This window comes from Symphalangus syndactylus, chromosome 2, assembly GCF_028878055.3.
Source record: "Symphalangus syndactylus isolate Jambi chromosome 2, NHGRI_mSymSyn1-v2.1_pri, whole genome shotgun sequence".
NCBI classification, from domain to species: domain Eukaryota; kingdom Metazoa; phylum Chordata; class Mammalia; order Primates; family Hylobatidae; genus Symphalangus; species Symphalangus syndactylus.
The window spans coordinates 20,240,340-20,266,494 of NC_072424.2; the positions used below are offsets into that span (position 1 = coordinate 20,240,340).

At 37.9% G+C, this 26,155-nt stretch overlaps 1 protein-coding gene across 1 annotated transcript in view; it reads right to left on the reverse strand.

Annotated features, from left to right (window-relative positions):
• The window catches only part of LOC129465521 (uncharacterized), a 198,263-nt gene that overhangs the window by 31,423 nt on the left and 140,685 nt on the right, over nt 1-26,155 (reverse strand). The window contains exons 2-3 of the mRNA XM_063625845.1: nt 13,728-13,820; nt 9,925-9,998 (exon numbers count right to left, since the gene is read on the reverse strand). The gene's annotated coding sequence lies outside the window, so the exon portion shown is untranslated. The remainder of the gene's footprint in view (nt 1-9,924; nt 9,999-13,727; nt 13,821-26,155) is intronic.

A 26,155-nucleotide genomic window follows, 5' to 3' on the forward strand; every position in this document is an offset into this window, starting at 1 on the left:
TCCGTGGTCTCTGTTAAGAATTTCATTGCCACTAGCATTGTTTTCCTCCTATAGGTAAGGTGTTGTTTCTCTCTCATTGCCTTCAGGATTTTAAAATCTATCTTTATTTTTAAGAAATGTGACTATGATGTGTCTTGATGTAGATTTCTTTGGGCCCCTTCTGTTTTGAGTTCACTATGTTTCTTGATCATAAAATTTATGTGTTTAGCCAAATTTGGGACGTTTTCAGTCAGTCACTTTTCCAGTACTTTTTTTTTTTTAACTTCACTCTCTTTTTCTTGTCTTTCTGGAATTCCAGTGGCACAAATATTATCTTTTATCAATGTTCCATAGGACTCTGAAGCTATGCTCATTTATTTTCTGTCTAATTTTTCTCCATTGTTCAGGTCAGGTAATCCTATTGTTCTGTCTTCAAATCCATTGATTCTTTCCTCTCTTCCCTTCATTTTGCTTTTGTGCTTACCTATAGAGTTTAAAATTTGTTATTATATTTTTAGTTATGAAATTCCCATCTGGTTTTTCTTTATATTTATTTTGTATTGCTTGGCCAAGACTCTATTTTTTTATTCATTTCATGTTGTTCATAATCGCTCAGCAAAACATTCTCATCATGGCTGCTTTATAATCTTAGTCAGATAATTTGAATATCTTTGTCATCTCAGTGTAGGCATGTAATTGACTTTTTTCACTCAGTTTGAGATCATCCTGATTCTTGGAATGATGAGCCACTTTGAAGAGAGGGCCTCACCTCCTATTGGCCAGGTAGGGGTGGAAATCCATTTCCCTCTTGGCCTCTGTTGATACCCAACTTGAAGGGGAGAGGTTCCTTGTTAGCGCTAGTGTGTGTGAGAGTTCTCATTCCTCATTAGGCCACTATTGACACCCCAGGGTGGGGTGGTCTCCAATTCCTGATTCTTCAGGTCCCCTCTGATACCACTCCAGTGGAGTTAGGGAATAGGGGCATTTCATTACTCTTAAGTGGGGGCTAATGTTCAGGCTTCCCATATGGCCTTCACTGATTTCACATGGACATGGTGGGATTGGGGGTGGGGGAGCTCCTTATCACCTGGCAGGGATGAAAGTCCCAGCTACATAGCCATCTCTGATACCACTCCAGTGGGGATGGGGGTGGATTTTGGGTGTTTCCTTACAGCCTGGTGGGAACGGGCCCCATCCCCATCCATGACAGCAAAGGCCAAGTGGTAAACCTGGACTTCCATGTTTTCTGTGATGCTGTAGCAGAGTGATTGGTCACCAAAAGTGTTCTTTCTTGGTAGGCCACCCTTTGCCTTGTCCATTTGCTAGAGAGAGCAGGTTTTTGCTAAGGCTTTTTTGTCTGTATCCATTTGCATTTCTAGGTTGCTAGCTTTTCCAGCACTCAGTCTGGGATACATAAGTCAAAAAGAAAATCCATATGGCTCATCATTGTGGGGTTCTTCAGGTCTCCTGGCTCCTGGCCCATCTTCCTCCCTCCCCATCCACCTTTCAGAGCCTTCTGATATTTGTTTTGTATATAATGCTCAGGATTTTTAGTTGTATTTAGAAGAAAAAATAGGGAAAAGTACATCTGCTTCATCTTTCTAGAAGCTGAAGTTCTCACTTATCTTTATTTTTAAAGAGAATAAATGTTTTGCTTTCAATAATAATTTCAAAGATGCAGGTTGCACAGAAGGAAAACAAATACAGCCAAAATAAAGCAAACTTAGATGTGAGGGATGGAGATAAATACTCAGCAAATTCTTTTAAAGAGCTCTTCAATCATTAAGACTGTTTAAAATGCTTACTAAATAAAAACAATGCTCTCTTATATTTAGAGTTCTTTATACTTTCTTAAGTAATTCCTTGCCTGTTATCCTATTTGATCCTACAAGGAATCTTGTAAGTAAGGCAAATAACCTTATTCCAGTTTTACAGAAAGGGAAATGGTACTATAAAAATCAGAGTATAACATAGGCTCTACTAAAAATTTATACTGAGCAATTGCTATATTTGTTTTCCCACTGTGAAATAAATAATTGTCTTTTACTGAAAATATTGAAAATTAATATTTTCAGAAGGCTTTCTTCCCTATCATCTAAAAAGAGAATAATTTACCTGCTATCATGTTTCCAGGTTCCAAACATGAGAATACTAGTTTGGAATCAATGAGATGATGGGAATTTACTGCTTCTCCACCCGCTTCAAAAATACCATGCTGTAATTCCTCCAACCCATGAATCATCTTTTGAAAGTCTTGAGTTATATTCTGAATCCTCATCTGGACCCAAGCTGGAGAAATGGCATCTTTTTTGAATTTCAGATTCCTTCTGTGCAATGGAGGCCAAGCCCTGCAGTGTTTTCCCTACCTGCCTTCACATGTGTAGCATGCTGAAACATGGGAACCATTTTGAGGAACATGTCATAATGAAATGAGATGACACCTCTTCTGACCCTAAATTACAGACAAAGTGCTTCATAGCTGAATTTTTCTCAGGCACAAAAAAGTCTCACATGATGAAAAAATTCCTTGGACCTGAATCTCAACCATCTGCCTGAATAGTTCCACAAGTGGCAGACAGCATAGAGGAACTAACTAGTCATAGGGCTTTCTCTTGGAGATGTGGAAGTTTAGTTAGGTTGTTGTGCAGATTTAAGAGATTCAAATACGGAATCTACTAAAGAGGAGAGTGAAGCAAATAATACATTAAAATAGGAGATATCTTTTATAAAATCATGGTAAGAAAGGAAATGTTTGAGAGTAAGGAGTTGATCCTTACTTGAGAGTGAGCGTATGATCCTGAGTTAATTGAGGTGCTCAGTAATGACTCCCAAAATAACTGAAGCAGTAACATGTCTTTACTACCCACTTAGCACTTCCTCATCTTTTCATCACTAGGTCTAGCCTCCTCAACTGGATTCGAATCTTCTTGAAGGCAGAGGATAAGTCTTCTTGACTCCAAAATTTGCCTTATTCAGAGGTGATGGGCAACAGGTAATTCCTGAGAATGAATAGGAGAGCCAGACCTTGGCCTAGTTGGGGAAATGGTATAGGGAAATGCCCAACAGATCCAAGACATTATGGCATGGATAAACGATTTCCCCCACCTAAGTCAAGGTCTGGCTTTCCTGTTCATTCTCAGGAAGTATCTGTTGCCCATCACCTCTGACTAAGGCAACTGCTGGGGTCAAGAAGACTCAGCCTATGCCTTCAAGGAGCTTCCAATCCAGTTGAGGAGGCCAGACCTAGAGATGAGAAGATGAGGAGGTACTAAGTGGGTGGTAAAGACATGCTACTGCTTCAGTTATTTTTGGACTCAGTTGGCCCTATGAAGTAGGCCAGAGATGTAGAAGGGGAAAGAGATTTCAGCCAAGGAAGAGAAAGGAGGAAAAGCAGGTGGGTCTCCACTTTATTCTGAGGGACAATGAATGGAAATGCTTCTAGGGTCACCACTAATAAGAGGGCTTTAGAAGGACATGGTAAAAAAAGAGGGCCCAAGAGAAAGGACAGGTGAGACCGGGACTTTAGTTGGCAAGGAGGGAGAGCTCCTAATGGTCAGTGGGGGAAGAAGTAACTCACAGAAGGAAGTACCTTAGAAAGATGAATCCTGCAACGGAGTATAGGATGGGTTGCAAAGAAGAGACTTGTACAAAGTGGTGACAGGTCATTTATTTAGAAAGAAATGTTTCCTTTTTGTTTAAACAACAAAACTTCATAAGGGAATAATTAATTTGCATTATCTTGATTTGTTTACAATAAATATGGTCAAATAAATGTCCAAAATCCAAACTCAGCTAAGTTCAAGTTTTCTCAACCCTGGGGATTTCCCTAATGTAATTGAAAAGCTATTATTCAATATCCTCTGAGCATCTTCTGAATCTCTGCACTGGATTATAGTCATCACCTAATTTATGATGCAGGACTGAGAATAAAAATCTTTTTACTCACCAAAAGGAAAATATTTCCCAATTTTGAAATGCTACATTTACCCAAAATTATAAAAATTTGCTTCATGTTTGTGTAAACATGATTCAGATCCTTTGGGGCATCAGCTGCCTATGCTTGATGGGAAAAGTTAAATAATTCAAATGGTAAAACAAAACAAAACAAAAAAACCCATATCCAACTGAAAAGTTTACATAAGATTCTATTAGAAAAAGGTTGGTTAGTTTTGTCTTAGCATTCAGAACTAGGAATGCCCTTTGAGACCACATTTTACAAACTTTCACTTTATAGGAGAGGATGTTGAAGACCAGAGGGGTTTCAGGGCCTGTCACCTGTCTGATGAGTGGCCAGGCAGGACTGTGCTGGACACAGCCCACAACTTCCCTTTTGATGTTCCCTAGGATGCATGTTTATTCTAAATGTCTTCCATCTCAAATGCATTACATATTTTCCAGGACAGAAGAGGAATATCTTTTTTCCTTCCTCCTGGAAATCTGATTTAACAAAGTTTTTGGAGAGGCTACTCTGTGGGAAGAATCATGCTAAGTGATGAAGAGGTAAGTGAGAAGGGCCCAGCTGCCCTGAAAACAGTGGAAAGGGGAGGAGACAAGTACAAAGCTCTTACCATCCTAGGCAGAGAGTCAAATATGGGTGAAATGCTAACCCAGGCTGATGCAGGCCCACAGCACCAGGTAGAGTTGCCCTGGCAAGAAGCAACTGATTACAAACCAGCATGAATCTGGGGCACTTTACACCTATAACTTTTGGGTTCAAGGTTTTTGAAACCACTGTCTGTCTGTTCTTGAAATGCAGGCCACACCACTCCATGCTGGCAGTCACACTGGCCTCTCGTGGCACCCAGTTTGGGTTACTCTAAAGTGTAAAGACACTGGTCGAGTCCCATGCCAGGCTTCACTACAGTGAGTCTCACATAGGTCACATGCTCCGTAATTCAAGTCAAAATTAAGTGAAAAATCTAAATTAGGTGAAAAATGAAATCTAAATTAAGTGAAAAATCTAGCCATTTTCTTGTGATGCTTTTGCAGAAATTTAATTTTATTTCAATAAATGTTTGTCCTATTTCTTTGAGAAAGAAGATTAAGGCAACTAACAATGATTCAATGGGATCACAAGGTTAAAAAGCAAGTGTATACCTTTCCTAGGGCTGCCATAACAAAATACCACAAACTGGGTGGCATAAGACAATGGAAATTTATTGTCTTCTAGTTCTGGAGGTGAAAGTTAGAGACCAAGACATCAGCACAGCCGAGCTCCCTCTGAAGGCTCCAGGGAAGAATCCTTGCTTGCCCCTTCCTAGTTTTTGAGGGTTCCTGGCAATCCTTGGCATCCCTAGGCATGTGGCTACCCCATTCTAATCTCTGCCTCCATTGTCACAAGGCCTTCTCCCTGTGTCTCTCTGTGTGGCCTCTCCTAGTCATAGGGCCCACCCCAACTTGTATGACCTCATCGTATCTAATTCCATCTTCAAAGACCCATTCTCATCACATTCTGATATTCCATGCGAACAAACATTTTGAGGGGGATGGTATTCAGTTCACTACAGTAAACAAGAACATCAGGAACAGGACAAGGAAAAGAGCTTGCCAAATAAAACCAAGGGTGTGGCCGGGCGCAGTGGCTCACGCCTGTAATCCCAGCACTTTGGGAGGCTGAGGCAGGCAGATCACTGGAAATCAGGAGTTCGAGACCGGCCTGGCCAACATGGTGAAACCCTGACTCTACCAAAAATACAAAAATTAGCCAGACATGGTGCTGGGTGCCTGTAGTCCCAGGTACTTGGGAGACCGAGGCAGAAGAATTGCTTGAACCTGGGAGGCAGAAGTTGCAGTGAGCTGAGACCACATCACTGCACTCCAACCTCAGTGACAGAGTGAGACTCTGTCTAAATAAATAAATAAATAAAAATAAAAATAAATTAAAAAAAAAAACCAAAGGTGCTATGGTCTAAATGTGTCTTCCTGAAATTTGTATGTTGAAACCTAATCACCAAGGTGATGGTATTAAAAGGTGGGGCCTTTGGAGGTAATAAGGTCATAAGGGCTGTACCCTGTGAATGGGACTAAGGCTCCTATAAAAGAAGCCCCGGAGAACCTTGTCCCTTCCATCATTCGAGGACACATAGAAGACACTGTCTATGAGGGACGGCCTCTCACCAGACACTGAATCTGCTAGAGCCTCGATTTGGAACTTTCCAGACTCAAGAACTGTGAGCAATACATTTTTATTGTTCATAAATTACCCAGTCTAAGGTATTTATTGTAGCATGCTGAATGGACTATGAGAAAGGAGAAGGTTGATACTCAAGATGCCTGCCACAGGGTATTCCACACACGGTTAGAAGGTAGGCTGCAAATTTGTCACGGCAATTTCTTACATAGTAAAGTTGCTATGATTAAGAGCTCGGGCATTTGCTGACTTGCTTATGGTTTGAATCCTGGCTGATTTCACCAGTGTTATTTGGAGAGAATTACTTAACTTCCCTGTGCCTCGATTTCTTCATCTGTAAGATAGGAATAATGGCTGGGGGAATAAAATTAAATAATGCATGCAAAGCACTTGTCACAAGTCAGTTCTTGCCATGGAAATGTTCGGTATGCAAGGTCTAGAAGGCAAAAAGTAAAGGAAGCTTCAAAGTTATGGTGTAGGAGGGAATTTCAAATGAATGATAAAATCTGGCTAGGGAGTTTAGAAAAGGCTTCATGCAAGGAGTGGCCATTAGAACAATTTGTACACTTGGAGATGGGTGGGAAGATGCTTTTTCCAGCCAGTCTGGTTTTGGGGGAACAGGGACCAGTCTAGTTTGGCTGGAGCACAGAAGAGAGAGGAAGTGTGCGGGACTAATTGGAAAGATGGGCAAAGCCCACCTGTGGACATCAAGGTGAAGAGGCTAACCCAATTGGCACAAGCGATCATGTCCTCTGCCCAAGTTCTGACATCTGCATTGGCAATGGCTCTCCCAGGAAGGACATTTCTTGGTCTCTAGAGAAGCCTAAACCAGCCTATGCCCTGCATCTCTGCACTGCTCCGCTGCTGTTCCTCCTCCTGTCTGATGGTTTTCAACCTGCTGTAAATTTTGTAGTTCTGCTTTGATGTATCTCACATCACTCCTCATTGGTAGAAACAGAACAGCCCACTGTTAGGGTTTTACACTTAACTCAGATGTTTTATTCCAAACTTGGAGTTTTATAGTCTTGTACTGCGTGTCTCTCCACCCCCTCGCTTCTTTATCTATACCCAGGGTTATATATGTGACTCTGTGTCTGGTCCACTGTGACCCCTGGATCATTTCCATGCTGTCTCTGGGATCCACAGGCATCCTAAATCTTATCCTGACCTAATTCGCCTCTTCCTTCTCTGCAGGGCACTGCGATGTGCTCACATAGTACTGCTCTGTGTCAGAGATGTGGCAAGCTGCTCTCCCCCAGCCACAAACCATAAAATTAAGAACGGCAAGACTCTCCTGATTAATTTCATTTGTCTGTCTTTAAACCCATTAAAGAAAATGCCTGTTTCAATCATTCTTTTGCAAGCATATTTGTAAATAATACTTAAAAAACACTTCATCTAATTATTCTTACCACAGCTGAATGCTAACAAATTGAAGATGAGATTTATGTTTAGACAGCTTTAAGGTACTAATTTTTTCACAACAATAGGCGCTGCAATTGACAAAATTAAAAAAGAAGCTGTAGTCCAACAAAAATTAATTTGCACCAGGCTTAATAGTTTCTCTAAGTAAATCCAGCCTCTCCTCGGCTGCCTAAGAAAAGCCATAAAAATTTCTGAGAAGAATCTGGAGTTTAGGATTCCACACTAATTGCTTTCTCTCCCCTTTTATGTCACCTCCTTTTCTTGTTCATCTTGACTGCAAGGGGACACGCAGTTTCCATATTCAAAATACCTTCAGCTCTGCTGGGGTAAGGAAGTCAGGGGGAGGAGGGGGCAGGCCAGGGAACCACATAAATAAATGGGAATTTCTACATGGACATGAGGATTTTCTTCTTCATTTTAAAAAAATGAGAATAAGGCACGAGTATAAATTCCAAAAAGAGCAATTTATTTAAGTCTATCATTTTTGGCAACACAATAGAACGCGCTTTGGGATGAACAGTCACAAATCACTCCCCTTCCCACTGTCTGTTTTCCCCACCATATGTTGTGGAGAATACAGTTCACATGCTGAAGCTTTGCCTCCTCTCCATGTGAGAAAGCACATTGTGCTATCAGCGGCCTAGTCACTGAGCCAGTGTTTTTTGGAGTGGTGGGGTGGGAAGAAAGAGAAAGTAAGGAATACAGCTAACCCTCCAGTCAAATATTTTTCTTTTTTCTTTTCTTTTTTTTTTTTCTCTTTGAGATGGAGTTTTGCTCTGTCACCCAGGCTGGAGTGCAGTGGCGTGATCTCGGCTCACTGCATCCTCCACCTCCTGGGTTCAAGCAGTTCTCCTGCCTCAGCCTCCCAAGTAGCTGGGATTACAGGCATGTGCCACTACACCTGGCTAATTTTTGTATTTTTAGTAGAGATGGGGTTTCACCGTGTAGGCCAGGCTGATCTCAAACTCCTGACCTCAGGTGATCTGCCTGCCTTGGCCTCCCAAAGTGCTGGGATTGCAGGTGTGAGCCACCACACCCACCCACCAGTCAGAATATTTTTCAAAACCCCAAGAACCCTTAAAAATAGTTTACTTGGCTGCAATATGGACTGGCCTGAGCTGGACTGGGCACTTCCGATGATCACTTTTATCAATTCTCAGAACTTCTGAGCAGAAGACAACTTGAGGGGCCACCAAGCAAGCAGGTGGCCTTGATGACCTATATATCTTTCTCAGTTTGCTGTTTTATACAGAGTGGTTGCTCTGCTTCCCCAGAACCAGTGAGATGTGAATCGGAGGTATTTACTTAGTAGAAAACTTAGGTTTTGATATTTGCCCATGCCCCCCATGGACTCTCCTGGTCCTTCCCTGATGGATTGAAATGAGAGAGCAGTCATTGGTGAGATAAATTAAAAGTAACTGCCTGGCATACCAACTATTGCAAACTCATTAGTACTTTGTTGTAACCTAACAAGCTGACACATCCACAAGGCATCTATACACCCAGAGACACACTAAAGCTATACAAGATCCTTCAATACCAGTCTCTTCATCACGACAATGACGGTTGGACGTTCTCTGTGCCATAGCTTTCATAACTCCACAGCCATGTACAGGGCACAGATGGCCCTGATGAAACAAGGCTTTCTAGAGACATTCTAAGCCGACTCAGTATGAGGTCAAATATTTTATTAAGCCCTGCTCTTTCAGATGTTTAAAGAGGAAAAAAAGAAAAAAAAAGCCCAACCCTTGTGTTTTCATTTACAGCATAACAATTTTGAAACACTATTTTAACAGTGTTCTAATCAATTACAAAATGAAAGTTAACCTTCATGCAACTTTATGAAAAGCAAGAAAAATCTTGGGAGTTTTGAGAATCACAGGTAAAAAAGGAGATTTGACTCCTTAAGCTGTGCATCAAACTTTTCATCTTGTCTAAATTAAACTGAACAGATGTGGAAAAAAAATGAGTCAGGGTCTCCCCATATAATTCTAAACGAGCTTTCAGGTTCTGCTTCCTACGGCCAATTTTAGCCAAAGCTGCCTTATTGCCTAAAATCTGCAACTCGATACTAAAAGCTTGTCAAAATTAAGTGCATGCTTTATAAAGTTTACATTTTTACAGTCTAACTGTTTTTCTTTGATATTTGACAGGGACACAGGTTCCCATGTCATCTGGCCTTGAAGTACTTTTAGAACTTTCTCCTGGACCAATCTGAGGGAGCTCAAGGTTGTGGTGAGTTATGGGGCCTTTAAGTTGCCTGCCCAGCAGCCGGCCCTTGGGCCCACACTTGAGGGCTAACACCTGCTGGCTGGACAGAGCAATTAATTTTTTAAAAAATGCGGTAAGCTGCCAAAAATCAAAGCTAGAGGATAAAAATATAATTTTACCTCTTGAGCTTCCAGGGGTGGCCTTTGATCTCTTCCAATGCTTGTGTGGCAGGAGGCATGGATCTTAAATTTTCCTGCAAAAGAAACACCTTTGAAAGACACCAAACACCAAACGCTGACTGCTGACTGTCTCTATCCTCCGTCCTATCACTCTCACATAATTACACTGACACCTAACCGAGATAGTCCCTCACAGCAAAAAGACAAATCTACCAAATGTCCCCTTCTTTAAGAAAATTATCATTGGAAGTTCTTAAATTATACCACAGTCCATCCCTCATAAGATCAAATATTATTTCTCTAAGAAGCGATAGTTGGGTTTTCCGGTTGATGATTATAATGTGGCATTTGTTTCAGAATGCCTGTACATTAAATAGATAACTGAACTTCAAAGAGCTAAATACCAATCATGCGCTGGGGCACGGCCACACATACAGCCTCCCTCCTTCTCCAAACTCTTTGGTAGCCAAGACAAGGTCACTGGTCAGGGTAATTTGCAGGAAAAGTCAATTTCTCAAGTACCAAAGCAGGTGTTGTGGCACTCTATGACAATTTACTGAATCTAAATTGAGGAAGTTGAAAAAAGCAAAGGTCATGATCCACAGGAAGAAAGGAGGAAAGAAAATCTCTTTGACTGTATTTTTAACTCCTTTCAACCAAGATGCACTCACCAACCGAGGCAATGAACGCTAAAAATAAATAAATGAAAACCGGAGTAGCTCATTCCAATCAGCAACTTATCTGATTTCTTTCACTAAAAGCAGAGGATTTCATGTTTGCTTGAATTCACAAGGAAATAAGCTCAATTTATAACAGCTAAAGAACAACTCTTCTGCTTGTGAGTGTTTGGGTAGCAAAAATCAAACCAAGATATCAGAACTTTCTGTCTTTAAATCAAATAATATATATTATATAATACATACTACTTATCATAGAGTATATAGCATAGTTATAGAATAATATATGACAAACATATAGTATATAACCCTGGATATTTTATTTGAAATCCACACATTCCCCATTTCCCCAAAACTAGGGATAGGGAACACAGTCAAAATGGAAAATACTTTCAAGAAGGGAAAAGAAACATGAATCTTACAATCCATAATGTTGTTAATGTGGCAAGGAGATCATGGGATGTGGAGTTAGAAGATTTGAACGTAAATTCTAGTTAATCACTAATTAGCTGTGTAATTAGAACAAATCATTTAATCTCTTTCAGTCTCCATTTTCTCATCTGTAAAATTGGAAGTTGTAAGGATTAGATAAACTAATATATGCAGAAGCTTTGGCAAATTAGAAATATTTCATTATCACTGACAACCCTTATGGCATATTTTCCCGAAGGGTGAAATGCATATACCACTGGTATGCATGAGGTTGGGGTAGGCACTTAAGGTTTAAAAAAATGAGTCAGTGTGGAAAAAAAAGTTAAATAAATAATAGTACAGGTGGAAAAATATTGAAAGTAGTATGCAAAAGATTGACATTTGAGTGACTTCTCCAGATATAAATTCTTCTTGGGAGGAGGGGAAAAAAGAAGGAACCACCAAACTCACTAAGGATGTCTCTAGTACAAAAAAAATTATTTTAAAATGTAGATAAATGGGTTACCTTTTAGTTAAACACTCAACCTAAAAAGAAAAATATACATATGATTTGCTTGCATGTCAACTTCTCTTGTTAAAAAAAACTCATGAAAACAACACTGTCCACATAATCCAAAACTGACTTCTAGCCTGTAGGCTCAATATTTTCAAGCAATATTACATGCAATAAAATTGCATTTAATTGCTTTTCCAGAATAATCTGAATGTTCCCCTTGGAATTTATGTCCTCTGTCTAACAAGGGAAGCTCATATAGTGTTTTTGGTCAGAGTGTAATAGCCATAAGTTATCATAAATGTACACTAACCTCCTCATTTTATAGATAGGGAAACATAACTGGAGAAGGGCAGCCATTTGGTGACTCCCCATATGTTGCAGATCTGGAACTAGAACTGGCTTTGGGTCCATAGACTAAGTCCAGGGCCTCTCCTACTTCCTAAATGTCAAGTACTTAATGTCCAAGCAAAGTCAGGAGAAACATTTGACATTTAAATTCCCTCTGTTTATTTATTTATTTTTTTAATTTACTGGCGCTAGTGAAAATCCTGTGTCAAGCACAGAGGGCAACCTTAAAAAGCATTAAGCACTCAATACATTAAGAATTGAAATATATTACCTTCTTCCAGTCTCATATTCTTATTTGTTCTTAAATTTTATGGTTCTTCTATATTCTTAGTTTAGTTCTGAAGTTACTTTCCCTGTTTCTGTTATCTCCCCTTGAGTATAAAATATACTTTCATGAAGGTGCTTCTTAATCTTATCCAGGGTGTTTGTGAACCATCTACATTTATAGGAATATATGTATTTTTTTCTTTCTGAGATGGAGTTTCACTCTTGTCACCCAGGCTGGAGTGCAGTGCTGTGATCTCAGCTCACTGCAACCTCCGCCTCCCAGTTTCAAATGATTCTCCTGCGTCAGCCTCCCGAGTAGATGGGATTACAGGCACCCGCCGCTATGCCTGGCTAATTTTTTGTATTTTTAGTAGAGACGAGGTTTCGCCATGTTGGTCAGGCTGGTCTTGAACTCCTGACCTCAAGTGATCTGCCCACCTCAGCCTCCCAAAGTGCTGGGATTACAGGTGTGAGCCACCGCGCATAGGAATATTTTAATATTTGGTATTGATAACTGAAAATTCAGCATACAAAAACACTTGTCTATAAGGAAAACAATATACATGTTGACACATATTATTACACTTGGAGTATTTAATGCAAAGGTAGTGTGCCTTTTTTTGTTGTTGGCACTCCTTGTTTAGTGAAACATTTTCCAGCAGCCAGTCAAATAAATTGCTGGCAAATGAACAATATTTTAGCCACCAAGATTCAATGATCATGTTGGCCTCCAGAAACCAAGCTCCAAACATGTTGAGAGAAACATTCTCTGCCATGGCAGTCTCAAAACACCCTGGCATTTTACTGATACCTCTGGCACTATGCCTTCCGAAATCAGGCCAGCCCAGAGCCTCGCTTATTCTAAAGTTTCTTTTTTTATCATTACATTTTAATTTTGAAATAATTTCAGGCATATGAAAAAGCTGCAAAGATAAGACAAAGAGCTTCTATATACCCTTCAACCAAATTTCCAAAATGTTCACATTTTACCACAGTAGCTTTAGTGTACTCTCCCTCTCTCAAATGAGTAATAGATCAATGGGTACATTTTTTTTCTTGAACCATCTGAGAATAAATTGTAGGCATTATATCCTTTTACCCCTAAATATTTTAGTGTTGTAGTTCCCCCATATAAGGACATTGTCTTTCATAGCTGCAGTACAAAAATCAAAATCAGGAACTTAGAATCAATATAGCACTATTACCTAATCTATAGACCTTATTCAGTTTTTCCCAATTGTCCTACTGATTTGGTTTGCAATACTTTTGATACTTCATGTCATCTTCTAAATGCATTGCTCTGCCCTATATATTGGGAATTCTGTAAGCCAGAAGCTCTTGTTCCCATACAAATAGTTCAAATATTTTAAATTAATTAGTTATATAAATTTCTCAGATTGAAGGAATATTTATGTTTAAATTTGTATACCAGACATGTTAACACAACTTCTAGTGACTCAATGTGAGTCACGTGATCATGCCCCCAAAGTGTGTTTCATGCTAAAACTGCGAACTTGCCTGAGTGCTTGTGCTTTGGTGGAGGTGGAGTCCATAGCCATGGAAAGTTAAACGTAGACCCTCACCTAAGTGCCCTGGAGAAATTCTCCCAGCGTCAGTCTTGATAGCAGGCTTGATTTCTTCTTCTGGCTAATGCGTCACTTGAGATCTTCCCATCGCTTCATGATGTGAATTACATGAGATAAAGAAAGCATTAGGACAGGGGCTGGCTTATTAAGTGCCCAATCACTTATAGACTTAATCGGTTTTATTAGTTGAATGAACTAACAGTCAAATACACTATGTTTTGCATGAAACAGGATAAAATTTATTTTCAATTTGATTTAAAGTAATTAGCACATTCATTTTCCACAGCTTTTCTAATCAAGCTAAATCCTAGGCCTCCTCATGGAAGAATAAATAAGCGCAACATTATCTTGAAATTTAAAAAGTTAAGACAACACATGGAAGTAAGAACAGAGAATAGGGGTAGGAGCTGTATTATTTGTATATTGCCATGGATACTTTACTCACAATGCAATAGAACAACACATCCATACATTTTCTGTCAAATCATATTTCTAATCTTTGTCTAAAGTCTTAACATAGGAACATTTATTGGAGAAATGAAATAAAATTAGAAGGCTCCTTCTTTCCTTCTCTTTCTTTTCCCTTCCTTCTTTCCTTCCTTCCTTCCTTCCTTCCTTCCTTCCTTCCTTCCTTCCTTCCTTCCCTCTTTCCTCTTCCTTTCTCTTTCTCTTTCTTCTTGCTTGCTTGCTTTCCTCTCTTTCTCTCCCACCTCAGTCTTTCTCTCTCCCTCTCACTTTCTTTCACAAAGGGACACATCTAGCTTAGGAATGTGGCACAGAGCTAATTAGCCAGGCAAATAAATAAATACAGTAGAATACACAAATAAAGGTGGCCACACCTGCAGGCACTCGGGTTGAGTGAGAGGGGCCCAGTCCTTCACAGGTCACACTGGCCTCTTTTCCACCACCACTGACCGTCCTGTAAGCACAGCTGACACCACTTCGCCTCCAGCAAGGTCAGAGCGCAGCGTCACAGGAACAGAGGCAGCATTGTCTTCATGTTCACACGGAAACACCATCCAATGTGCTCTGATCAGCAGCTGCAACATGGCCTTCCCCATGGCGGCAGCTCCAGGGCCTCCCTTGAAAGCCTTCTGCCTCATCCTCCAATGGCCACCTTTCTTCCATCAACCTGCCTTCCATAAAAATGCCTTATCTTGGTTTTTAAAACCTCTTCAATCCCTCTGGGACTGTGAGAATTCTCACCTTCCCTATTTGTACAAATTGCCTTTAAATGAGAAGTTATTTGGCCTGTGGTGGGCACTGTCACCTGGAGCCAAAAGCTCAATGTGAGCTATGATTAATGAATTATAAAGCCAATTCACTGAGCCATTACATTAGTGGAGCACTGTTGTAAGCAGGAAATAATTCTATGTGGAAATAATCATTCAACCTGAGAAAGGTGTTTCCTATCCATTAGAAAATACTACAAAGAGATAATACTTAAAAAAAAAATCCACATACTATTGGCCAAAACAAAAGATTATTCAACCTTTGAAAACAAATTTGAATTTTGGCTTAATTATAGGTTTTGCTCTTATGATAAAAGAAATGCTACTTGATTATTTGATTATAAGCAATTTAGTACATGACCAGTTCTTGAAAAAAAATTTTCTTTTAATTAAAATCCCTCAATTTGTGTTTTATTACCAAAAGCCTCCATAGGGGAAAAAATGTTTTTAAGACTATAACACAGGTTTAGGGAAAAACTTTGGTGATTATTGTTCATTTATTTTCCTTATTAAGCTAATTTAATTATCATTGAGACACAAACATTAGCTCCAGTACTGGGCTTCTCACATCTGTTAGTAAAGATTTGATTAGGGCTACACAAATGTGCTAGATTAAACTATCTAGTTGGTGAAATTCAAGCCACCTGGATATTTTAGCAACATCAATAAGAATAATTCTCTTTTTCAAAATCAGTAAATCCAAGCTATATTAAAAAGAATTAATTAATGAGTGCCAGATAGGCAAAACAAACATTTGACAATGAATCATATTATCAAAGGTTTTGAGGGAGATCCCTCTCAGCTTATGTTTAGATGTCAAATTATATTACCAAAACTAAACAATCTGTTAAGATGATGTCTTAATGCAATAAGTCTCTAGTGCCATACGGGGTTTTCTTGATTTTTTTTTAACTTCTTAAACATTGTTAGTAGAAAAAAAGATATGCTCTATTTACCGATGATAATCAAATCATAAGACATTTGCCCCCAAATGTTACCTTGGATATTTCCAAGAGCCGTTAGTCATTGAAATCCTATTTAAGATACTGTTACAAAGTTTAGTTAATGTATCACACATATACCTTGATGTATGCTTCATAGGAGGAACTCAGTAAAGACCGGGTATTGAAATAATTAATATATAAACATTAGGGGTTTCATAAACTATATAAAGAATTCTAGAATTAGAAAGAACTCAAAAAATTAAGCAGTCCAGGGCTGGCAAACTTACTCTGTAAATGGGCAGATAGTAAATAACCTAGGCTTTGTGAGCCTGGTCTCTGTAACAACTATTCAGCTTTGCCCTTGTAGTCATAGACAAGAGTAAACTAATGGGCATGTTCGTGTTTCAATAAAACTTTATTTACAAAGGCAAGTAGCAGATGGAATTTGGCCGACCAGCAGTATATTGATAATCCCTCATGGAACCCAATTTCTGTATTTTAAAAACCGACACCTTCGGCCTCGTGTGGGATGGCAGCTTGCCCAAGTTTAAACAGCAAGTTAAGCAGCAAGCGGCAGAGCTGAAGTTGAATTTGACCCTTCCAGCTTCCAGGGAAGTGCTGAATTCATCGTAATGACACATGGATGGTCGGCTGTGTCCAGATGGAAAGTCTGCCTCAGTCTTAAAGCAGATCCGAAATGCTTCATGCATTTGATGTCTATAGAATTGTGATGTGTGGATGGCTCCTCACATCTCCAGTGAATAAGTTGCTTTTCAGAGACCTAAGCAGAATCACAATTAATATTTTTTGGGAAAGGAATATGAACATCCTTACAATTAACCAAGCATGAAAATGCTCGCCTGAAAAGCCACACATGGCTTGCTTCATTAAAGACCATTTCAGTCTTGAGAAACTGGATTTCTATTGAATATTTATAACAAATATGATTGAATAAAAAGAATTTAAAGTGGAAAAAACCCTATGTGTTGTGATTCCAAATTAAATCTTATTTCCATGGTTGACAGTGTTTTGTATTCCCCTGGTTTGCATGGTATAAAGAACCATCTTATTACAATGCCCTTTTCCAGCACCAAATCATAAGACTTTCTAGATTAACACTTGAGTCACCAACATTCATTTTCCAGTGGGGTTTTCCCCTTTCACATAGCTCATTCTTTGCATTTGGAAGGAAGTGGAAGAAACGAGTCCCTAAGCAATCCTAAATGGGGATGTGGGTCTGGGTCTTTCTCTGCGGATATCTGCATGGAAGGGCTTTGTAATCCTTGCCCTAAAACTGACAGTCCAGAAAGACATGATTGATGAAAGGGAACTGGATATTTGAGTCAAAATGGACCGTCATTAACTAACTGAACCAAGTAAATGAAATGGAGTTTCCAAGGGGCAGTGGGGCACATTCTTCTTGAAAACATGGGCCCAATGTTCAGGATGTGTTTTACTGAAGGGGGTGGGGGAGTGGTGGGAGCCATTACTTAATGGCTCCCAGCTTGCAAAGGTGAAATAGCCCATACTATATATGTAAATATATATATATATATATATATATGTATACACACACACGCACACATATACATATATATACACATACACACACATTTTTTTTTCTTCAGCAGTTCTGTGTTGATGTTGATTTGCACATCTCTCACTGAACAGATGAGGGTGTATCTTCTCCTGTGTCATGCATTTTCTGGCTCTGAAATCACAAAAATAATACTCATAGATGCAAATAAAATTATGCTACTGTAATTGTTTTCTAGTTTAGTTAGGTATTTTATATCAGCTTAGAAGTAAATTAAGCTGTATCTTTTCCCACTTTATGTAATCAAACAAAAATGCACAAGATAAAAATCTTACAATTATGTGAAATTATATTTTCATATATGGGTTTCTTTTTTATCAAAATGGTAGATTTTTAAAATATTGTATCCTTTTTATAATACTTCATGTTAGAACTTAGCTCATATGTAATATCAAGTACAACTTTAGAATATAATAAAAATCCATATATTATTGAAATATTGGAGCATACAAATGTTTTTAAAATAAAAGTTCAATCTCTGCCCCGCCACCAGCCCCCACACAAAAAAGCTACCATATTGCTTTAGGTCACGGATAACAAAAGCATGAATGATTCAGATGAACACCTTTTGAACTTTTTTCAGGAAGACTTGAGCAGTAAGATAACTTAAAGTCTTAACCATAATGCATGCAGGTGGCCCTTTCTCGGCTTGAAACATCTTGAAACAGTTTCCGTGCCTAGCAAGGAGGCTCTTGTGTCAGTGTGGCTTGCTCAAGAAGGATGGAAAGAGAGTATGCAAATGAGTGCATATTTATTGGTTCAGGAGCAAGACTTAGAGTTGAGCTGTGCAAAATCTTATTACCCTTTCTTAGAAGCTGGCCAGAGTTCATAAAGGGAATAAAAATGCATTTTTCATTATGTTCTATTCACTGAAGGAATTTCTGTTTTTTTTGTTGTTTTTTTTTTGTAATAGATGATTAAAGAATACAGGACAGCATGTTATGCAAGAATAACAAACAATTAGCAAACTATTGAGTTAGAGTGGATCTACTGTGGCACATGTTTAATTGTAGGACTAAACAAACGCCTGTGCATTGTTAATGGGTGAACATATTGGCTGAGCTATCTGAGCTATTCCCGCTTATAAAATAGAACCTGAAACAAGTGTATAAGACTTTGTAGTTTGTATTTTTATATTAGCCTTATTCTTTACTCCATGTTATGTTCTTACTTTTGTTTTTCTCCTCATTTATGTTATCTTGAAGTGTCTTATGTACCCTTAGAAGCTACTTTAGGTCCAATTTAGAGCTACACATATAGTTTGAATTTTACACAATTATGGAAATTTGAAGATGTTATCATTCACTGATAGGCACAAATTATTATAAGAAAAGCTGAAGTCATTAGCCCAAATAAAGGATTAGAATTAACAATGAAAGTGAACTTAGAGTATAATTAATGAATTCTCTAATTGCTCTTCTTGTGTTAGTTCATTAAGCCTGACTATTGAGTGGATATTCAGACATCTGTCTCCAACATCTGTCATCTCATTGATTCCCGGGTTGACTCTGTTGAAGCCTGGGAGGAAGGGTTTACCTTTCCTCCTTCACTGCTCTTTGCATTTCCCTCCAAAATCTGAACATGCTATGAAAATGAAAACCTTTCTCTAATATAATTGTCTGACAATGGGCAGAACCACTGTGAGAAAGGTTTAAGGCTTCCATGGAAAGGTTGCAGGTTACGCTCACTTCGACCTTTGCTGCCACCGATTGTGCATGGTTAACAGCAGAGCAGCTCTTGGCCATGTGTCACCTTTAGGCTCAGAGTTTTACTGGTAATGAGATAGTATATGGACAGATACCTGCTCAGATAGATGACATTCCCAACCCACAGACTCATTTGTTGGGAACAAGTTCACAGCCAGTGTGTGGGAGGCACCGCAAGACCCTCCCCAGCAGGAAGACTCACAATAGGTCTCACTATGTTCGAAGACTGACAGCATAGAGGGGAAATGAGCTCATCCTTTTCTTGTCTGGTATTCTAGTCCAACCTTTATTGGACTGGTGTTCTAGGTAACCCACTCACTAAAATTTGCAGGAGCAGAAAGATCTAGGTGGGGTGGAGGCACAGAAAGAGACAAAAGGTGAGTCACTATCTTGTAATCAACGTGTAAGTTCCAGGACTTTGCATTAAAAAGGAATAGTTGCTTAGGCTATTATTAAATGGAACAATAACACTTCAGCTGCAGAGTAGTTGGCTAGCAAAAGCAGTCCCAGGGTAAGTTCAAAGCTGGAAATGATGTTGGTTGGGGGCAGCATGCTGGGTTAAAACACTTTCCCTGCAGATACAGGTGGTGATTTACACACGCAGTTGAAATGAGTTCATATATATTATAACGCTCACTGCTATTTTTAAAATAGATTGGCTTCAGCTTGTACCTGCAGATACTTACATGTATACTTGTTTATACTTATATGCACTTACACGTATACTTATATACAGATATACAGATACTTATATGTATACTTGTTCATGACCATTAGTATTAACAACATATAACGTTTGGGATATTTCAGACTTCCACACTTGACCTTACCCAAAAGATCTAGAAGTGATGGTTTTCAGAGTTCCAGTTGCATGGATTTATTAGAAAATGCTCTTCTGTGTGGAAGATATGGCTTGCTATTGTATTTCTCTTTTGCAGAAAAGCAAGTCCAACAAATCAGTGACATTATTATAGTCAGAAATTATCTATGGGGCTCCACTTCCCCGGGCGCAATTTCAAATTGGTGTGGGGCTATATGGAAGTTAGGGGGTGGAAAGACCATGGAATAATCAGGAGATTAAGTTTCCGGTCCAGGTTCTGCCACCAAACAGCCCCATAACCTCAGCAGGTCTCCTCCTTGTTCCGTCTTTGTGGAAGAAAGAGTTGAACTCACTGATTTCTAAAGCTTCCTTCCAGGTCTGACTTGTTTGGACATTACGTTCTTTCCCCTCTGGAGAAACAAGGGTTATTCCCTGTGGGTGGTGGTCTGAGGAAATCACTCTCGGCGAGTAAACTGCCCTCTTTTCCCTGCAGTGGGAATCACAACTTCCTCTCAACTTCAGTTGATAGTGCTTTTGCATTTTAAAATTACTAAGATGAAAGATCATCAAGCCAGAGCCACCTGATCAATCAATTCATCCAGAAGGTCCCAGTTTATCATCTTATAAGTAAGGTACACTCATTGATTCATTGGTTTATTTATTTGTTTATTCACTTATTAACAAATATTTACTAAGTACTTGCTATGGGCCTGTCACTACAAAGAGGATAAAGCAAAGAACAGGACAGAGGAGTCCCTGTCCTTCTGAAGCTCATGATTGAATGGAGGATGCTGATTTTTAAGCACAAGTAATTACAATAGAGTGAAAGGAATAAAAATGTAAGTAGGTACAGAAAGTGGTGAGAATACTTAGCAGGGGAGTCCCAATCCAATCTAAGGGTCAGGGAAAGATGCTTCCCGAAGAGCTGGCATTTAAGCAGAGCCCTAAAGGATGAGGCGTAGTTAGTGAGCTTAAGGGAGTCTTGGAGGGAGGGCAGAGAGTGAAAGTCATGCTCTGCGAATCACCTGACAGATGGAGGCACTTGCCCCAGGTGACAGGATCTTAATGGGCAGCTCAGGAGAGAAGGGAACCCTTTGAAACAGGAAAATACGTGAAGTCTGATTCTGCCCTTTGCAGGGACTTACGGATTCAAACAGGACGTAATATATAGGTTCTTTCTTACAAGCAATAGAGCTTGACTCTAGAAGATATATGCACAAAAGGTACTTATGTAAAAAGATATTGGGCAGGGCCTTTTTCTTTCAATCAAATTGGAATAAAGCAGATTGATTTTATTCTCCTGAAACAACCAAAAAGCCAACAGAATATCTTCAGAACAGTTTCTGAGATACTGATTATCAAACAATGGAGAACACTGATCCTTGAGAGACAGGTTTATTAACGAGGTGACCCTAGGATTGTCCCAGCTTACTGCCTGGAGTGAGTTTCCAGGTGATGGTGCAGGACCAGACAACCTGGCAGATTCTCTCATTGAAGAGGTGGAGCTGAGAATCTGGGGAGACCAAAGGAGCTGGAGTTCACAAGACGGGGTGCCAGGGAGGAGAGAAGGCACACAAGGAGAATTCCAGAAATCTGCCGAGGACCCCCTGCAAGTATTTAGCTGATGATTGTTCATTGCAGGTGTGCGAAGAAACTATCCAAACTCAGGTGAAAAAACAACTGAAAGGGTTAGAGGCAACAGAGTCCAGCATAACACAGATCTGGAAAGTGGTGTGTTCCCACCAGCCAGACTGGACAACTTCCTGGTTCATAGGGCATTAGTTCATAGTGCATTGATAGTGGCAGGAAATTAATGTCTTTAGGCTGAGTACAGCTCTGCTACCACATGACAAATCTTAAAAGTAAGACCCAATAGTCCAAACTGTTTTAAAATAACTCAACTATGTCACAAAACAGCTCAAAAATATTTACAGGAATACAAAAATATCAAGCACCCAATAAGGAAACTTACACTGTCTGACATTCAAGTAGAAATAACTAGGTATGCAGAAAAATGGGAAACTATGACCTGCAATGAAAAAAAACCAATCAAAAGCAACTGGACTGACATAGATGTTACAAGTAGCAAGCAAGAATACCCAATTATTGTATGTATTCCACATGTTTAAAACATTAGGCAGAGACATACATGGAAGATATTTTTAAAATACTCAAATTGAGGTCCTAAAAAGAAAATCTACAATGTATGAGATGGCAAATACATTGTATGGGATTAACAGAAGATTAGAACTTGCAGAAGGAAAGATCAGTGAACTTGAAGATATACCCACAGAAACTTTCAAGATGAAGCACAGAAGGAAAAAAAATTTTTTTAAATGAAAACACCATTAGTGAGCTGTGGGACTTTCGAGGCTTAATATAACTAGAACTGGAATTTTCAAAGAGCAGGAGGGATGGGGAAAAGAAAAAAAAATTTTGAAGAAATAATGTCTGAAAAGTTTTCATGGAAACTGTAAATCCAGAGAGCCAAAAAGCTAGACAAAACACAAGCACGTGAAACATGAAGAAAACCACACCCAGACACATCATAATCACATTGCTCAAAAGTAAAATTGTTTTAAAAACTTTTCTAAAAAGTCAAAAATTCTCAAAAGTAGTCATAGGAAAAATAAAATTATGCTGCATACAGAGGAATAAAGATATGGATTCTAACAGATTTCTTGTTAGAAACAATGTGAGAAGACAGTAGAGCAACATGTTTATAGAGCTGAAAAACAAATCTGTGAACCCAGAGTTCTGTACCATAAAAATAGCTTCACAAACAAAGGTAAAATAAAGGCTTCTTCAGAGTTTTCAGAAAATATAGATTTCCATCAAGGAATGAAAAGAAGAGGATACGGTATCTATATAGTTAAATATTTTTTTTTCTGGTTTTAAAGTATTTTTAAACAATCACTGACTATTTAAACAAAAATAGTTACAATGTAGTATGGATTTGTAACATATGTGAAAGTAAAATTTGTAGCAATAGCCAAGGCCTAAGAAGGGAGATATGGAAGCATCCAATAAAAAAAAAATCTTATAACATATGTGAAGTCATATAATATCACTTGAAGGAATAGTGTAATAAATTAAATAGGTATACTGTAAACCCTAAATAAATTAAATATGTATAGTATAAACCCAATCATAAAGATGACAACAAAGAGTTATGGCTAAGAAACCAACAAAGGACATAAAAATTGAGTAACAAAAAATATTCAATTAATCCAAGAGAAGACAGAAAAAAAGAGAGGAAAAGAGAACAAATAACTGAAGGGATAAATGGAAAACAAATAGTGAGATGATAGACTTAAACATAGCTATATCAATAAGCACATTAAATGTAAGTGATGGAAACACCTTAACTAAAAGCAGAAATGATAAGATGGAGTATGCTGCCTATAAGAGGCACACTTTATACATAAAGACATAAAAAGGTTAAAAGTAAAAGGATGGACAATATATACTATGCCACACTAAACAAAAGAACGTTAAAGTGGCTATATTAACATTAGACAAGGTAGATTTTAGATCAAAGAATATTACCAGAAATAATGAAGCCCATTTTATAATTTTAAAAGGGTTAGCTCATTAAGGGACATAATGACTCTAAATATTTATGTACTCAATAACAGAGCTTCAAATTATATGAGCAAAACTGATGGTACTGGAAAGAGAAATTAAAAAATCCAAAATGATAGCCACAGATCTGAATACACCTCTATTATTAATTGGTCAAAGAAGTAGACAGACAATCAATAAGAATATAATATAGAGTATCTAAATATTATCAACCAACTTGATTTGATCAGCATTTATGGAACACGCCACCTAACAACAGCATAATACACATTATTTTTTAAGGACATAAATTACATTTACCAAGGACTATATTCTGGGCCACAAAAAGTGCTCAAAAAATCTAAAAGAATTCAAGTCGACACAAAGTATATTATTTGACCAAAATGAAATTAAATTAGAAAACAATGACAGACAAATATTTGGCAAATCACCAAATATTTAGAAATAACATACTTCTAAATAAACCCCTGGTCAAAAAGAAATCAAAAAGGGAAATTAGAAAATAGTTTCAACTGAATGAAAATCTAAATACAACATATCAAACTTTGTGAGATGCTGTTAAACAGTACTAGAGATACAGTTATCATTAAATGCATACATGAAAAAAGAGGAAACATCTCAAATAAATGACCTAATTTTTCACCTTGGAAAAGTAGCAAAAAAAGAGCAAATAAAACACACAATAAGAAGAAGAAAGAAATCATAAGCAGAAACTAATAGAATAAAAACCAGAAAAACAGTAGAGAAAATTAATGAACCAAAAAATTAGTTATTTGAAGGCATCAATAAGATTGAAAAATCTCTAGCTATGCCGATCAAGAAAAAAGTAGAAAACACAAATTACTAGTATTAGAAATGAGAGAGTTGGGTGATATCACTACAAAATCTACAGATGCTAAAAGAATAATAAAGAGATTTTATGAACAATTTTATGTCAATAAATTCAACAGCTTAGACAAAAGAAACAAATTCCTTGAAAGATGCAAACTATCAAAACCCACTCATGAATAAATAGATAACCTAAATAGCCCTATGTCTAAATTGAATTTGTAGGTAAAAATCTTCCCACAAAGAGAACTCCAGGCCCAGGTGGCTTCACTGGAGAATTCTACATTAAAGAAATTAATAATAACAATGGTAAACAAAGTCTTCTAGAAAATTGAAAATGAAGGAATGCTTCCTAACTCATTCTATGAGGCCAGCCTTACCCTGATAGCTAAACCAAACAAAGGCATTATGCGAAAAGAGAACTACAAACTAATACTGTTGTTAACATGGATGTAAACATTCTAAACAAATTTCAGCAAATTGAATCTAGTAATATATTGAAAGGGGTAATACATCATGTTTATCATGTAAGGTTTTTTTATGCAACATTAAAAAAGCAATCATAATTCACCATACAAATAAACCCAAAACAAAGATCATTTGATGATCACAACACATGCAGAATCAGCATTTCACAAAATTCTACAGCATTCCTGTTTCTTTCTCCATAAACATTCAATTCTCCTTAAACTACGAATAAAAAGGAACTTCCTCACGCTGTTCAAAAGCATTTGCTGAAAACCTACAGCTAACGTTATACTTAGTGGTGAAAGACTGAATGTTTTCCCTCCAAGAACAGGAATGAGACAGGAATGTGTACTCTTTCCGCTTCTATTCAACATTTACTGGAATTTCTAACAAGTGTAATAAGTCAATATACGATATAAAAGTCATCCAGATTGAAAAGAAGTAAAACTGTGTTTATTTGCAGAAGACATAATGATTTGAGCAGAAAATCTGATGAAATCTACCTAAACATTACCACAACTAATAAATGAGTTTAATAAGCTTGCAGGATACAAGAACAATACGCAAAAATCAATTTTGAATATATATATAAATATATATTTATAAATTAATATAAATATATATATACATACATATACCCTAGCAACAAACAGGAATTAAAATTATAAAAACAATACCATTTACAATAGCATTATATAACATGAAATACTTAGAGAGAGATCTGGCTAAAGATCTGTCCCTAAAGAGAAGCCTGACTAATGCAGATGTGAAAGACCTGCATACTGAAAACTATGAAAACATGACTGAAAGATATTAAAAGAGACTTAAATAAATGGATATCATATGCTCATTAGTCAATAAGTGAAATTATATTTTCAGTTGTTTCCTTAGTTCATCTACAAATTCAATGCAATCCTAATCAAAATTCCAGCAGATGATTTTGTAGAAATTGACCAACTTATTCTAGAAGTTCATATAAAAACATGAAGGATCTGGAATAGCCAAAAGAGCTATGAAAAAGAAAAACAAATTTGGAGTACTAACACTGCCTGACTTAGGACATATAAAATTACGGTAGTCAAGACACAGTGGTATTGACATAAAGATTGAAAAAGAGACAAATAGAATAGAATAGAGTACAGGCTAGACCTTCACATATCCAGCCTACTAATTTTCAACAGAAGTGCAAAGGCAATACTGTGACAAAAGGACAATTTCTTTTTTAAATAGGTCAGAGCAATTGGA